Source organism: Cololabis saira, chromosome 6, assembly GCF_033807715.1.
Source record: "Cololabis saira isolate AMF1-May2022 chromosome 6, fColSai1.1, whole genome shotgun sequence".
In the NCBI taxonomy this organism is placed as follows: Eukaryota; Metazoa; Chordata; class Actinopteri; order Beloniformes; family Belonidae; genus Cololabis; species Cololabis saira.
The window spans coordinates 36,481,450-36,497,499 of NC_084592.1; positions in this window are offsets into that span (position 1 = coordinate 36,481,450).

Sequence of the window (16,050 nt, forward strand, 5' to 3'; positions counted from 1 at the left end):
GTCGTTTGCGTTGGAGGTTTTGGTTCAGGCGATGGATGCCGGTGGCAAAAACTGAGGCCATCACATGCAAAGAATAAAAGAAAAGCGTAAAAAACTGGGGAAAGAGAAAAAAACAGACTGTCAAAGTGATTTAATGATGGATCTTTTCCGTCTCCCTCACACACAGTCGGTGTGATGATGAGCGAAGCCTCGCAGCCTCATTTACGCGGCGACAAGGTGATAATTAAAATCACAGTCTGAGCTGTGTGAGTGTGGGTGATTTCATGGAATTCAGATGTCAATGTGGATGCAGAACTCAGGCCCTCCTTTAATCCCAAGCTTTTCCTCTGTGTTTAAACATGTATACCAAAAATCATCTGATGGTTATGGGTCTAAGTATTTAAAAATGAAGAAAAACACAGCACTATTTTTCCAGAGCTGTAAACGTCTGCTTCTGCTGATCCTTAGAAACACCTGGATGCTCCTCTCAAACCCTATGGATGCAGTTTGGGTGTAGTTAGTTTTGCTTGGATTATTTTCTTAATCTTTTTGGCTTAATTTCTCTTAAATAATGGTGAAGTGAAAACATTTAAACCTTGTTCATCTGAGGTTGTAGTTTCTAGAAGACTATGATCCTGTCTTTTTATTGTGCCTTTACACAAAAAAGTAGGATTACAGGAGGGGTACTGACCTTGGTCGAAGACCACATGCCATTCCCGTTTGAAGCGAACCTTGGAGTAAGTAATGTTCCTCCTCTGACCACTAGGGTCTGGAACCAGGTTTGCAGCATTTTCATTAATCTTGAGGGTCTTGAACTCACGTAAACTTGTGGAGGTACATACACCACGTACGTACATTTGCTCTTTATCAACTCAAGCACATTGAGGACTTGAGCAGAAATCGACCCCCTCGCCCACACCCCCAACAGTGAGGGGTCTATGTGTAGACGTTGACACAAAGGTCAGGTGTAATTTGCACAGCTGGGATATCTTCTCAATTAGTCGCTGATGACTATAATGATTCTCCTCGACAACCTGGTCGCACACAAACAAATCCTTGAAAGTAAGTTGCCATCAGGGTCTACGAAGAAAGACTGAAACAGATACAGCAGGGGAACTAGCGCAGCCCATGTGTTGGGGGACAACTGGTTAAGGCGTCTTTTGTTGATATCTACCTTCTTATTTCAACCGTCTGCATGTGGCGGGTTGGTGCTAAGATTGGCAAAAATAACCCTTTTGATATGCAATATGAGATATGTTCAGTTCTAAAACCCTTTGTGGCTTTGACTGATGAGATGTGTAACCGTCTAGTAGTCCAACCAGGTCTGCCTATCATGCCTTCGATTGTTGCCATCCATCCATCCATCCATCCATCCATCCATCCATCCATCCATCCATCCATCCATCCATCCATCCATCCATCCATCCATCCATCCATCCATCCATCCATCCATCCATCCATCCATCCATCCATCCATCCATCCATCCATCCATCCACCTACAAGCCTACTAAGAACTCTGAGATTATTTGAATGAAAAGTGCTCTATAAATAAAAAATCGGTACACTCCTGTATCATGTCGCAACTTAAAGAAAAGTCTCTTGGCGCCATGGCCGAAACCGAACAGGAAGTCGGCCATTTTGAATTAATCGTGTAATTTTGGCGCAATTTATGACATTCCTTCAGCAGTAAATATGGCCTGAACCGTAACGTGCTCCCAGGTGTGTTACACATCAAAATTTACATCTCCATCCTGCGACGACGTGCATTACTTTTCTCAGTCAAAAGCATTACCGTGGCGACAATAGATGCCAAAAAGCGCCCCCCTTCATCTGATTGGTCCATACAGATAAAACGTTGTGCCTCAAGCCCCACAATACAGTTTGACATACAACCACAAAAAAATCGGTACACACCTGTATCATGTCGCAACTTAAAGAAGAGTCTCTTGGTGCCATGACCGAAACCGAACAGGAAGTCGGCCATTTTGAATTAATCGTGTAATTTTGGCGCAATTTATGACATTCCTTCAGCAGTTAATATGGCCAGAACCGTAACGTGCTCCCAGGTGTGTTATACATCAAAATGTACATCTCCATCCTGCGACGACGTGCATTACTTTTCTCAGTCAAAAGCATTACCGTGGCGAAAATAGATGCCAAAAAGCACCCCCCCCCTCCCTTCATCTGATTGGTCCATACAGATAAAACGTTGTGCCTCAAGCTCCACAATGCAGTTTGACATACATCCACAAAAATCGGTACACACCTGTATCATGTCGCAACTTAAAGAAGAGTCTCTTGGTGCCATGGCCGAAACCGAACAGGAAGTCGGCCATTTTGAATTAATCATGTAATTTTGCGACGATGTGCATTACTTTTCTCCGTCAAAAGCGTTACCGTGGCGACGATATATGCCAAAAAGCGCGCCCCCCCTTCATTTGATTGGTCCATATTTGATAGTTCGCCATAACTTTTGAACAGTTAGTGATAAAGACATGTGGGTGGTGTCATCGGACTCGGTATTGAGTACTTGACTGTCATTGGCCTGAATTAGACCCGCCCCTTCTTCTGATTGGTCAATATTTGATAGTACCTATTTTCTGGCATAACTTTTGAATGGTTTGACATAGAGAGTCGTGGGTGGTGTCTCTGACTCGGTTTTGAGTACTTGACCTTCATTGGCATGAATTAGCCCTGCCCGTTCTTCTGATTGGTCGATATTTTATAAATCCTATTTTCTGCCATAACTTTTAAATGGTATGACATACAGAGTCGTGGGTGGTGTCATCAGACTCGGTTTTGACTCCTTCACCTTAATTGGTGCAAATTAGCCCCGCCCCTTCTTCTGATTGGTCGATATGTGATAGTTCCGATTTTCTGCAATAATTTTTGAATGGTTTGACATAAAGACTCGTGGATGGTGTCATCGGACTCGGTTTTGAGTCCTTGAACATAATTGCTGAAATAGCCCCGCCCCTTCATCTGATTGGTCGATATCTGATAGTTCCTACTTTCAGCCATAACTTTTGAATGGTTTGACATAGAAAGTCGTGGCTGGTGTCATCCGCTAAATGTCCAGGCCTGAAGACATCTACAAGCAAGTCATACAAGCGCTTCCACTGCAGCACGCCTGAACGTGCACAAGGATGCGAGGGCCCGTTAATCGCTGCTTGCAGCTTTAATTAGGGCCCGAGCACTTACAGTGCGAAGGCCTTATTGTATCTGTAGGAATTTTTCTTTCTTTTCTTTCTTTCTTTCTTTCTTTCTTTCTTTCTTTCTTTCTTTCTTTCTTTCTTTCTTTCTTTCTTTCTTTCTTTCTTTCTTTCTTTCTTTCTTTCTTTCTTTCTTTCTTTCTTTCTTTCTTTCTTTCTTTCTTTCTTTCTTTCTTTCTTTCTTTCCTTTTCTTTCTTCTGACGAAAGGAGGGCCTTTTTGCCCCCCTAAACGTGCCCAAAAAGTCACCAAATTTTGCACGCAAGCCAGGCCTGGCGAAAAATTTGATATTTAATGGTTTGCATTAATGGGCGTGGCAAAATGGCTCAACAGCGCCCCCTGGAAAACTTTGTGCCTCAAGCCCCACAATACGGTTTGATGTACATACACGAAAATCGGTACACACCTGTATAATGGCACAACTTAAAGAAAAGTCTCTTGGCGCCATGGCCGAAACCGAACAGGAAGTCTGCTATTTTGAATTAATTGTGTAATTTTGGCGCAATTTATGCCATTCCTTCGGCAATTAATACGGCCTGAACCGTAATGTGCACCCAGGTGTGTTATACATCAAAATATGCGTCTCCATCCTGTGACTATGCGCATTACTTTTCTCTTTCAAAAGTGTTACCGTGGCGACGCTAGACGCCAAAATGCGTGCCCCCCCTTCATCTGATTGGTCCATATTTGATAGTTCCCCAAAAGTCACCAAGTTTTGCATGCAAGCCAGGCCTGGCGATAAATTTGATATTTCATGGTTGGCATGAATGGGCGTGGCCTAAAGGCTCAACAGCGCCCCCCTAGAATACTTTTCTCTGCCATAACTTTTGAATGGTTTGACATAAAGAGTCGTGGGTGGTGTCATCGGACTCGGTATTGAGTCCTTGACCATAATTGGTGAAAATTAGCCCCGCCCCTTCTTCTGATTGGTTGTCCCTATTTTCTGTTATAACTTTTGAATGGTTTGACATAGAGAGTCGTGGGTGGTGTCATCGGACGCTGGATTGAGTCCTTGACCGTCATTGGCCTGAATTAGCCCCGCCCCTTCTTCTGATTGGTTGTCCCTATTTTCTGCTATAACTTTTGAATCGTTTGACATAGAGAGTCGTGGGTGGTGTCATCAGACTCGGTTTTGAGTCCTTGACCATAATTTGTGAAAATTAGCCCCGTCCCTTCTTCTGATTGGTTGTCCCTATTTTCTGCTATAACTTTTTAATGGTTTGACATAGAGAGTTGTGGGTGGTGTCAATGGACTCTGTATTGAGTCCTTGAGCTTCATTGGCCTGAATAAGCCCCGCCCCTTCTTCTGATTGGTTGTCCCTATTTTCTGCCATAACTTTTGGATGGTTTGACATAGAGAGTCATGAGTGGTGTCATTTCTGATATGCTTATGGGGGACGGTGGCCATGAGTGCGAGGGCCCGTTCATCACTGCTTGCAGCTTTAATTATTATTATTATTATTATATTCATGTCTACTTCCAATCTACTGTTTTCCACTTTTGAATAATCACTTAATTCCAAAATCTTATATTCTTATATTTGTACAATACTTCCCAGACAATATGCATCAGCAGTTGCTTTATGATCTTTGCTGATGTTGTTCCCTTAGCGTTGTTTTAACACACACACCTGAATGTTGCAGAGCAGCAAACTGCCAACACGTCCTCTGCCGTTAGAGATCTGCACACCTGCTGATGGTCAGTTCACCAAGAGCTGATGATTATTAGCACCTGGCCAGAACTTATGGGGTACCTGGTCATTCACACACTGCTTCTCAAGTTTGGCCTCGTTCTTGTCAAATGAAATGTTTTAGCGTTCCCCTGAGAACTGATTCCTCTGACCTGGTAGCCAGAAAGCATTTGTATGTGAGTCCCATGTGAGCTAAAAGTGAGCTGCATATATATAGAGGTCCTGAGTGGGGTTCCCCGCAGTATCCACGTTGGCCTTGCCTGTGTTTGTCCATGAGCTGAATCTGCTGTTTTTTGGAGGTGCCCAACTGGTTTTATTGTGGAGCCTCAATAAAACAATGTTGGAGCAACACAATTTCCCCATTTATTAGCCCATGTCCATTCAACCCACATGTATCTTTCATGTCTCATATATTTGGGTCTCATAGAGTAGGCGTGCCATTTGGAGTCTGAATAAATGTTATATAATGTAATAAATAACAGCACAGAGGGGAAAGAAAAGTTAACGTTGTTGTTTTTCTGAAGTTATATTTGTCTAATCCTAAAAGCCGCTGAGATCAGATGTCTTCCACCCTTCAAGCTCTTACTTCACCACATTTATTTAACACAAAAAAGTGTTTAGTGCCAGGAACATTCAGAAAAGTGTCTGGGAACCCACTCTATGTAAGAACAGCATGTGAGTGGTTCAGAGGCTAAGTGGGTGTCTCATAATGGCCTTTATCTGAGTGAATAAAGTATAGGTACGAGTCTTTGTTGCACACTGTATCAGATCCAGGATTTAGTTCTCTCGGTGTGTACAGATGTGTATCGGAGAAACCAGAGAGGTAGGCAGCACCTCCTGGTATGTGCACGGTCTGTCTCACACACATAACTCCCATCTGCTGAAGTTACAAACAAACTAAAATACCTTCTTTAGTTGACATTTTTTCCTTGGACAGCATACAAGCTGCCCCTCTGCGGGTGATGCAGAAGCAGCTTTCAGAGAGACACAAGTGGAAAAGTGGCAGCAAGAAACCGTTTTACCACAGCTTTGACCATGTAGCATCTTTGCAGCATGTTGACATTTTTATTTATTTATTTGATCAAATAAAACCACAAACAATCCAAAATAAACACAAATGTTCCTAAATTGTGAATTTGGGAGCAGAAAGAAGAAGACCAGAAAAACCTTTCTGTTTAGTAAAGCCTATAGTTAGTGTTTAGTAAACCTCTAGCTGGTGTTTGGTAAATCTCTAGGTAGTGTAAACTCTAGTGCGTTAGAGTCATTAGTCATAGTTGCAGCTATAGAACAAGACTATAATAGTTAGTCTCAAATATAGCTTTGCGGTAGATATGCTGCTATAGGCCTATGCTGCAGGGGGGCACCGACATGATCCGCTGGGCGGTGCCTCTCACCCTTCTTCTCCTCTCCTCTTCCCTTCCTCTGTTCTCCATTACCATTTTTATTTATTATAAATATCTCATAGCTATCATTTTTGTCCATCGTTCCTGTAGTTTCTTGTGCGTCCCCCCCCCTCTGATCATCCTGTTGCTGCTTCCGCCTGGCTGCGTCCCCCCCCCTCTGGTCATCCCGCTGCTGCTTCCGCCTGCCTGCGTCCCCCCCCCCTCTGGTCATCCCGCTGCTGCTTCCACCTGCCTGGTGTGACTCCCCCAGTCTGGCCTTCGGCAGGAGGGTCCCCCCCTTATGAGCCTGGTCCTGCTCAAGGTTTCTTCCCTCCTAAAGGGGAGTTTTTCCTTGCCACTGTTTGGCTTAAGGCTTTTCTCCCACTATGGGAGTTTTTACCTGCCATTGTTTATGTAATAATTGCTTGGGGGTTTATGTTTATGTTTATGTTCATGTTCTGGATCTCTGAAAAGCGTCTAGAGACAACATCCGTTGTATTAGACGCTATATAAATAAAGTTGAATTGAATTGAATTGAAGAATCTTATTTATTCTGCCCTTTCTCCCAAGAAATCAATTCACAAAGAAAGTAAATTAAAAAATTAAAAAACAACAACAAAGTAAACAAAAAACTAGAAATAAAATAGCTGCCGGTCAACACAGACAGTCACATTCCTTCTTGGTTCCCAAGTCACAACTCAGTTAATACCACTCAACAACAACAAACAATGTTCATAACTTTCATGACAATGGGTATGTCAATCAAACGTAACCAACATATTACATTATATTTCATTATATTTCCTTGACATACTGGCTGTAATTGTTCTTTTGAATGTAATGTTTGATTTTTATTCTTTGTTTTCTTTGTTCAGATTGTTCCATAAACTGATTCCTTTCACAGAAACACAACGTTCCATCAATTTAGTCCTTTTTTTCTACAGCTTTAATTTTTGTTTTCACAAAAACACTAATTTGTGACCTATCCAGAGAAATCTTTACCTTTAAAGTGTTGTACCACAAAGGGGGTGCCGGTTCAGTTATTAAATAATTATTAATAATTATTAATAATTATCGACTTTCGATAATTATTAATAATTAATAAAGAAGATTACTTATCAAAATGAATCTCTTGCTCTCCTCATCTCAGTGTGGATGAGGGGAGTGCATGGGCACAGCAGCTGGGCCTCCTTCAGCTCCAGGTTGGTCCAAAGGCGTTCACGCCGAGGCATGCAAGCGTCCCTCGTTCGGCTCATCTGGGGCTCGGTATGTTTGCGGGTCACTCGTTGCAGCGCTCTAGACTATGGTTGCCATTCCATGCTAACCAGACGCTTCTTCAGGCGCGATAATGGAGAAGGCCGGCCCATAGCTAGTAGCTCTTCATGCTAAAATAGGAGCTGTGGCCTTCTTCATAGCTCACAGACAACTCCATGGGGCCGTGGATATGTCCGAGGTAGAAGAGATCTTGGGAAAAAGAGAGGAGGAAAAGAGAAAAAGAGAGTGAGAAAGGGGGGAGCCTGCTCTTTATAGCTGGGCCCAGGCTGCCATAAATCGGCAAGCGGCCCCTCCTGCGTTTTGGGGTCTATGCCCAATGAGGCTGCTATTCCTTATCACCGAAGGGCCGTAAATGCAAATCCTGCGTGGGCTTTGAGTCATTATGGAGGTTCCTTTGTTTTAAGACTATGGGGTCAGCTGTAAGAATACCAGGCTGCTCTCAGAGTGAGGCCTCAGAGCTGGGCCTTAAAGTTCAAATTAAGGCTTCCCATGTTCACATAGGACTGTGGCCCGACAAAAGTCAACAATATTCTGCAAGTTTTGCTGCAGAAACATGTTCCGTGATCACCAACAAGTCCATACGATGGTTGGCTTCAACTGCATGCAGAGCCCTTAATCACTTCTGGCTTGCTGCACAGCAGCATTCTATTTATTATTTTCATCCTCATCTCCTGCTTCTGTTTTCACTTTTTCATGCGTTTCAAATTTTTGTTTTGCTTAATTTGTCTTTATAAAAAAACGAATGATCCTATTTGATCTCCAACAATTGCAAGATGTGAGAACCTGAATAGAGATGTAATGGTGCAAGGACTCGTATGATGCAGTTACAACTACATACCACATTCACAGCCTCTGAAAAGCCACTCTGTCTCTCGACAAACACACTCCAACCACATCAGATGAATGCATGACTCATTGGGATGAAAGCACTCGCTGCTTCGATGCTGTATTTTTGCTGTTTGTCTCCAAACATCAAGCACAGGAGCCTTGTTTGTCCTGATGGAGAGGCACGATGGCGTACTGGTTAATGCTCTCACCTCCCAGTCTGCATCCATGTGTTGCGCTTACTAGGAGTCGTAGATACGATGTCCTCCAACAGATCCATGCAGCTGTTCATCAATACGCAGCTCAAAGTCTTGCATCTCTGACAGTGCGGAGGAATTAGTGTCTCTGGACCAGGCAGCTGGCAGATCTGTCAAATAAACACCAGGACACACGGGAAGGCTGTCATCCGCTGAGCAGAACCCACGTCAGTCTAAAGAGGCAGACCAACTGTAGAGAAAACATTTACTATTTCGACTGCCTGCCTTCAGTCTGCTGCCTAAAAACCAAACCCTGATCGAAGATCCAGGATGTCTGAGCAGTTCCGGTCTTACATCACCATGTGGTCAGCAGCTACAGCCACAGAGGAGGCTGCACACTTGCACACCCCACCCTCAACCAACTGCTGTGAATGAAATGTGGGTTTATAAAAATTGAAAACGATTGCGTTCTGTATTTACACATTATTTCAGCCACGGAGCGTCCCAGTGTTTTGGGATCACAGTTCCTTTTATAATGACCATTATTTGGGTCCATCAAAGCTGAATTAACTCCCAAAAAGGCATTTGTGACTTTACAGAAGACTAGCTGTTTATATCTCAGGGGCTCTTCCTACGGACGGATGTAGGTCGCCGCTATGATGCATGAGATCCACATGTGCAGCAGCATTTTCTCTTCCTTCATTTGTGGGTGTTTTTTTAATTACCCCTGCAATGACGTCCACTGCATCGATGAGAGCCAGCATCATCTTCAGACCTGTCAAACTGGGAAGACGGGAGGTTTTCATAGTGAACTCACCATTCACCTGGGTGGTCTGGGGTTCATTGTGTATGTTGGTGTGTATATGGGTGTGTATCTGGATGTGAATGTGTATGTGGGTGTGAATGTGTAAGTGGGTGTGAGTGTGAATGTGGGTGTGTATGTTGGTGTGAATGCGTATGTGGGTGTGAATGTGTAAGTGGGTTTGAGTGTGAGTATGAATGTGGGTGTGTATGTGTACGTGTATGTGGGTGTGAATGTGGGTGTGAATATGTATGTGTACGTAGGTGTGAATGTGTATGTGGGTGTGTATGCAGGTGTGAATGTGAGTGCGGGCGTGAATGTGGGTGTGAATGTGTATGTGGGTGTGTATGCAGGTGTGAATGTGAGTGCGGGTGTGAATGTGTATGTGGGTGTGTATGCAGATGTGAATGTGTACATCGTACGTGGGTGTGAATGTGTATGTGGGTGTGAACGTGTATGTGGATGTGAATGTAGGTGTGAATGTGTATGTGGCTGTGTATGCAGGTGTGAATGTGAGTGCGGGTGTGAATGTGTATGTGGGTGTGTATGCAGATGTGAATGTGTATATTGGTGTGAATGTGGGTGTGTATGTGGATGTGTATGCAGGTGTGAATGTGAATGCGGTTGTGAATGTGGGCGTGAATGTGTATGTGGGTGTGTATGTGGGTGTGTATGCAGATGTGAATGTGTATATTGGTGTGAATGTGGGTGTGTATGTGGGTGTGAATTCAGGTGAGAGACCATGTGAATGCAGGTGTGAATATGTATGTGGGTGTGTATGTGGGTGTGAATATGGGTGTGTATGTGCGTGTGTATGTGGGTGTGAATATGGGTGTTTATGTGGGTGTGAATGTGGGTGTAAACAAGGGTGCGGATGTGGGTGTGAATGTGTAGGTGGGTGTGGATGTGGTTGTAAATGTGTACGTGGTTGTGTATGTGTATTTGTATGTGACTGTGAATGTCGGTTTAAATGTGGATGTGAATGTGTATGTGGGTGTTAATGTGGGTGTGTATGTGGGTATGTATATGTACGTGTGTGGGTGTAAATGCGTATGCGGGTGTGAATCTGGGTGTGAATGTGTACATGGGTGTGTATGTGGGTGTGTATGCGGGTTGGATGTGTATGTCGGTGTGAATGTGGGTGTGTAATTGGGTGTGTATGTGACTGTGGGTGTGAATGTGGGTGTGTATGTGGGTTTGAATATGGGTGTGAAGGTGTATGTGGTGTGAATGTGTAAGCAGGTATGAATGTGGGTGTTAACGTGTATGTGCTTGTGAATGTGTATGCAGGTGTGAATATGGATGTGAATGTGTACGTGGGTGGGAATGTGTATGTGGGTGTAAACATGGGTGTGAGCATGGGTGTAAATGTGAGTGTGAATGTGTATGTGGGTGTAAACATGGGTGTGAGCGTGAGTGTGAATGTGGGTGTGTAGGTGGGTGTGTACGTTGATGTGGGTGTAAACGTGGGTGTGAATGTGTATGTGGGTGTGAATGTGTATGTGGGTATGTATATGTACGTGTGTGTGGGTGTAAATGCGTATGCGGGTGTGAATGTGGGTGGGAATGTGTTTGTGGGTGTGTATGTGGGTGTGTATGCGGGTTGAATGTGTATGTCGGTGTGAATGTGAGTGTGTAATTGTGTGTGTATGTGTATGTGACTATGGGTGTGAATGTGGGTGTGTATGTGGGTGTGAATGTAGGTGTTAATGTGTATGCGGGTGTGAATGTGGATGTGAATGTGTAAGTGGGTGTGAATGTGTACATGGGTGTGTATGTGAGTGTGTAAGTGGGTGTATAGGTGGGGGTGTACGTGGATGTGGGTGTAAATGTGGATGCGAATGTGGGTGCGAATGTGTATGTGGGTGTGAATGTGGTTGTTAATGTGTAAATGGTTGTCTATGAGGGTGTGTAAGTGGGTTTGAGTGTGAGTATGAATGTGGGTGTGTATGTGTACGTGTATGTGGGTGTGAATGTGGGTGTGAATATGTATATGTACGTAGGTGTGAATGTGTATGTGGGTGTGTATGCAGGTGTGAATGTGAGTGCGGGCGTGAATGTGGGTGTGAATGTGTATGTGGGTGTGTATGCAGGTGTGAATGTGAGTGCGGGTGTGAATGTGTATGTGGGTGTGTATGCAGATGTGAATGTGTATATCGTACGTGGGTGTGAATGTGTATGTGGGTGTGAACGTGTATGTGGATGTGAATGTAGGTGTGAATGTGTATATGGCTGTGTATGCAGGTGTGAATGTGAGTGCGGGTGTGAATGTGTATGTGGGTGTGTATGCAGATGTGAATGTGTATATTGGTGTGAATGTGAGTGCGGGCGTGAATGTGGGTGTGAATGTGTATGTGGATGTGTATGCAGGTGTGAATGTGAATGCGGTTGTGAATGTGGGCGTGAATGTGTATGTGGGTGTGTATGTGGGTGTGTATGCAGATGTGAATGTGTATATTGGTGTGAATGTGGGTGTGAATGTGGGTGTGAATTCAGGTGAGAGACCATGTGAATGCAGGTGTGAATATGTATGTGGGTGTATATGTGGGTGTGAATATGGGTGTGTATGTGCGTGTGTATGTGGGTGTGAATATGGGTGTTTATGTGGGTGTGAATGTGGGTGTAAACAAGGGTGCGGATGTGGGTGTGAATGTGTAGGTGGGTGTGGATGTGGTTGTAAATGTGTACGTGGTTGTGTATGTGTATTTGTATGTGACTGTGAATGTCGGTTTAAATGTGGATGTGAATGTGTATGTGGGTGTTAATGTGGGTGTGTATGTGGGTATGTATATGTACGTGTGTGGGTGTAAATGCGTATGCGGGTGTGAATCTGGGTGTGAATGTGTACATGGGTGTGTATGTGGGTGTGTATGCGGGTTGGATGTGTATGTCGGTGTGAATGTGGGTGTGTAATTGGGTGTGTATGTGACTGTGGGTGTGAATGTGGGTGTGTATGTGGGTTTGAATATGGGTGTGAAGGTGTATGTGGTGTGAATGTGTAAGCAGGTGTGAATGTGGGTGTTAACGTGTATGTGCTTGTGAATGTGTATGCAGGTGTGAATATGGATGTGAATGTGTACGTGGGTGGGAATGTGTATGTGGGTGTAAACATGGGTGTGAGTATGGGTGTAAATGTGAGTGTGAATGTGTATGTGGGTGTAAACATGGGTGTGAGCGTGAGTGTGAATGTGGGTGTGTAGGTGGGTGTGTACGTTGATGTGGGTGTAAACGTGGGTGTGAATGTGTATCTGGGTGTGAATGTGTATGTGGGTATGTATATGTACGTGTGTGTGGGTGTAAATGCGTATGCGGGTGTGAATGTGGGTGGGAATGTGTTTGTGGGTGTGTATGTGGGTGTGTATGCGGGTTGAATGTGTATGTCGGTGTGAATGTGAGTGTGTAATTGTGTGTGTATGTGTATGTGACTATGGGTGTGAATGTGGGTGTGTATGTGGGTGTGAATGTAGGTGTTAATGTGTATGCGGGTGTGAATGTGGATGTGAATGTGTAAGTGGGTGTGAATGTGTACATGGGTGTGTATGTGAGTGTGTAAGTGGGTGTATAGGTGGGGGTGTACGTGGATGTGGGTGTAAATGTGGATGCGAATGTGGGTGCAAATGTGTATGTGGGTGTGAATGTGGTTGTTAATGTGTAAATGGTTGTCTATGAGGGTGTGTATGTGGGTGTGAATGTATATGTCGGTGTGAATGTTGGTGAGAATTTGGGTGTGTATATGGGTGTGAATGTGTGTGTGAATGTGTATGCAGGTGTGTATTTGGGTGAGAAGGTATATGTGGGTGTAAAAGTGGGTGTGAGCCTGGGTTTTAATATGTACATCGGTGTGTATGTGGGTGTGTAGGTGGGTGTGTCTGTGGGTGTGTAGGTGGGTGTGTCTGTGGGTGTGGATGTAACCATAGGTGCGATGTGGGTGTGAATGTTGGTGAGAACGTGGGGGTGTATGTGGGTGTGAATGTCGGTGTGTAGGTGGGTGTGTATGTGGGCGTGTACATGGCTGTGAACTTGGGTGTACGTGGGTGTGAATGTGTATGTGGGTGTGGATATGGATGTTAATGTGCGTGTCTATGTGGGTGTGAATCTGTATGTGGCTATGTATGTGCTCGCGAATGTGGGTGTGAAAGTGTACCTATGTGCGTATGTGGGTGGGAATGTGTATTTGTATGTGGGTGTGTGTGTGTGTACATGGGTGTGAGCCAGGAATTTATCAGATACAGCTGCCCCACTGATTGGGTAACGTATTGCGTCACATATTGCGTCACTTCCTATTGTTTGCAGTCTGTTGCCGTTGCACGGTGTTGCAGGCTCTGATTCCTCTAGACTTTTTTGTCTAAAATTAGATTGTTTTCTGATAAAATAATACTATATCTGGTAAACTTCCGTCTTTAATTCAACACTTGCACATTTTTCTCTTCTATAACTTTCATTGTCACAAATCACCGGTACACTTTCTGTCTGTTAGCCCTTTAGCATGGCCTCCTCTTCTCCCACCGTGTCTTCCTCTTGCTGCTCAGTATGTGAAATGTTTAGCTATTCCTCTGCCTCCTTTAGCGAAGACGGTAAGTGTCTGTAGTGTAGTTTATTCATAGCATTGGAGGCAAGGCTCTGTGAGTTAGAGGTCCGGTTCTATGGTTCTATGGTCAACTAGACCATAGTCCGGTAGACTTGCGACCATAGTAAGGTGCATCCCGGGGCCCAGAGCGGGTGACATTGAAGCAAATTTGAAGCTGCTGGCAAAGAGTAATGGTAAATTTGGTAAAGTTATCATACATGTCGGCACTAATGAAACCTGTCTACGCCAGTCGGAAGTCACTAAAATTATCATTGTGTTGATGTGTAACTATGCCAAAACCATGTCGGACTCCGTAGGTTTCTCTGGTCCCCTTCCCAATCTGACCAGTGATGATATGTTTAGCCGCATGTCATTACTCCACTGTTGGTTGTCTTAGTGATGTTCAGAAAACGACGTAGCCTTTATTGACAATTAGAAGACGTTTTGGGGAAAGCCCGGTCTGATTAGAAAAAAACGGCATTCATCCCACCCGGGATGGTGCAGCTCTTATTTCTAGAAATCTGGCCAATATTATTAGACACTCCCCCTGACAATCCAGTGTCCAGGCAAATATGCAGAGCTGCAGTCTTACACACTTCTCTGCTGCTTCTCGAGGACTAACGCCTGCCAATAAAACTGTAGGAATGCATTATGTAATTGCCAACTCTAACAAGGTGCCTTGCAAAACAGAATTGGTTGCAGTTACCCACCCTCCAAAGGTTTACAGGTGCGGCGGTATAGAGGCGTTAATCAAAATAACCTTGTAAAAATTCAAACCAATGCGCATTTGGTAACAATTAGAGACCAAAAAATTAGATGCAGAATACTAAATATACGATCCTTAAGCTCCAAGTCCCTATTAGTAAACAATCTAATTACCGAGACCAGGAGTGATATTTTCTGTTTAACAGTAACGTGGTCACAAGAGGAAGAGTATGTTAGTTTGAATGAATGGGCTCCGTCCGGCTACTTAAATCATCATATTCCTCGAAGCACGGGACAGGTGGAGGAGTCGCAGCAATTAAAACTCCAGTCTTCAAACAAAATCTAAACCTAAATGTGATTATGATACAATCGAAAGCCTCACGCTTAGTCTAAAACTCCTGAGCTGTGGTAGTGTACCGGCCCCTTGCTGGTGCTTATCTAGTCTAAGTTTCTGTCTAAATTTTCAGATTTCCTATCTGGTTTATGGATCATTAAAAATAAATTCATCATAGTGGGTGACTTTAACATTCATATGGATGTTGAAAGCGATAATCTTAAATTAGCTCTCATTTCTCTTCTAGAATCGATGGGTATCTCACAAAAAGTAAACAAACCGACGCACTGTTTTAATCATACCCTCTATCCCGTCCTCACATACGGTGTTGAACCCAATAATCTGTTGGTGTTGCCTGTAAACTCCCTCTTATCTGACCACTATTTAATAACATTTGAATTTAAAATTGTCAATGTTGAACCGCAAAATAAGAGGTATTATTTTAGCAGATGTTTATCCGATGAAGCTATTGCTAAATTTAGGGAGGCCATTGCTCGTCTTATGATAGTGGAAATATAGTGAAGTAGTCGAGGCCAGTGACCTAGGTTCTACCTCTGCAGATGTTGATTTCCTTGCTAGTAACACTCCTGATTTGCTGCACTCAGATTTAGATGTAAATGTAGATTTGGAGGGCGGGCCTTCTGCCATCAGGCACCATTGCTATGGAACCAACTTCCAATCTGGGTTAAGGAGGCTGACACCACTTCCCCCTTTTAAAAACAGCAACAGCATCAAAACTCAAAAACATAGATTCAATGACATCTTTTCAACATTGGGTGGATAGCTGGAATCTGATGATTGTTTGGTGGTTGATCCACCATCCACAATTCCTGAATTTCCTTCGGGACTAATAAAGTTAATAAAACCTTTCTGTTTAGTTAAGCCTATAGTTAGTGTTCAGTAAACCTCTAGTTAGTGTTCAGTAAACCTCAAGTTATTGTTAGTAAACCTCTACAGTAGTTAGTGGAAACTCTAGTGTGTTAGAGTCAGTAGTCATAGCTGCAGCTATAGAACAAGACTATGATACTTAGGGCCAGTCCCAATACACCCCCTCTGCCTTCTTTTTAGCCCTACCCCTAAAT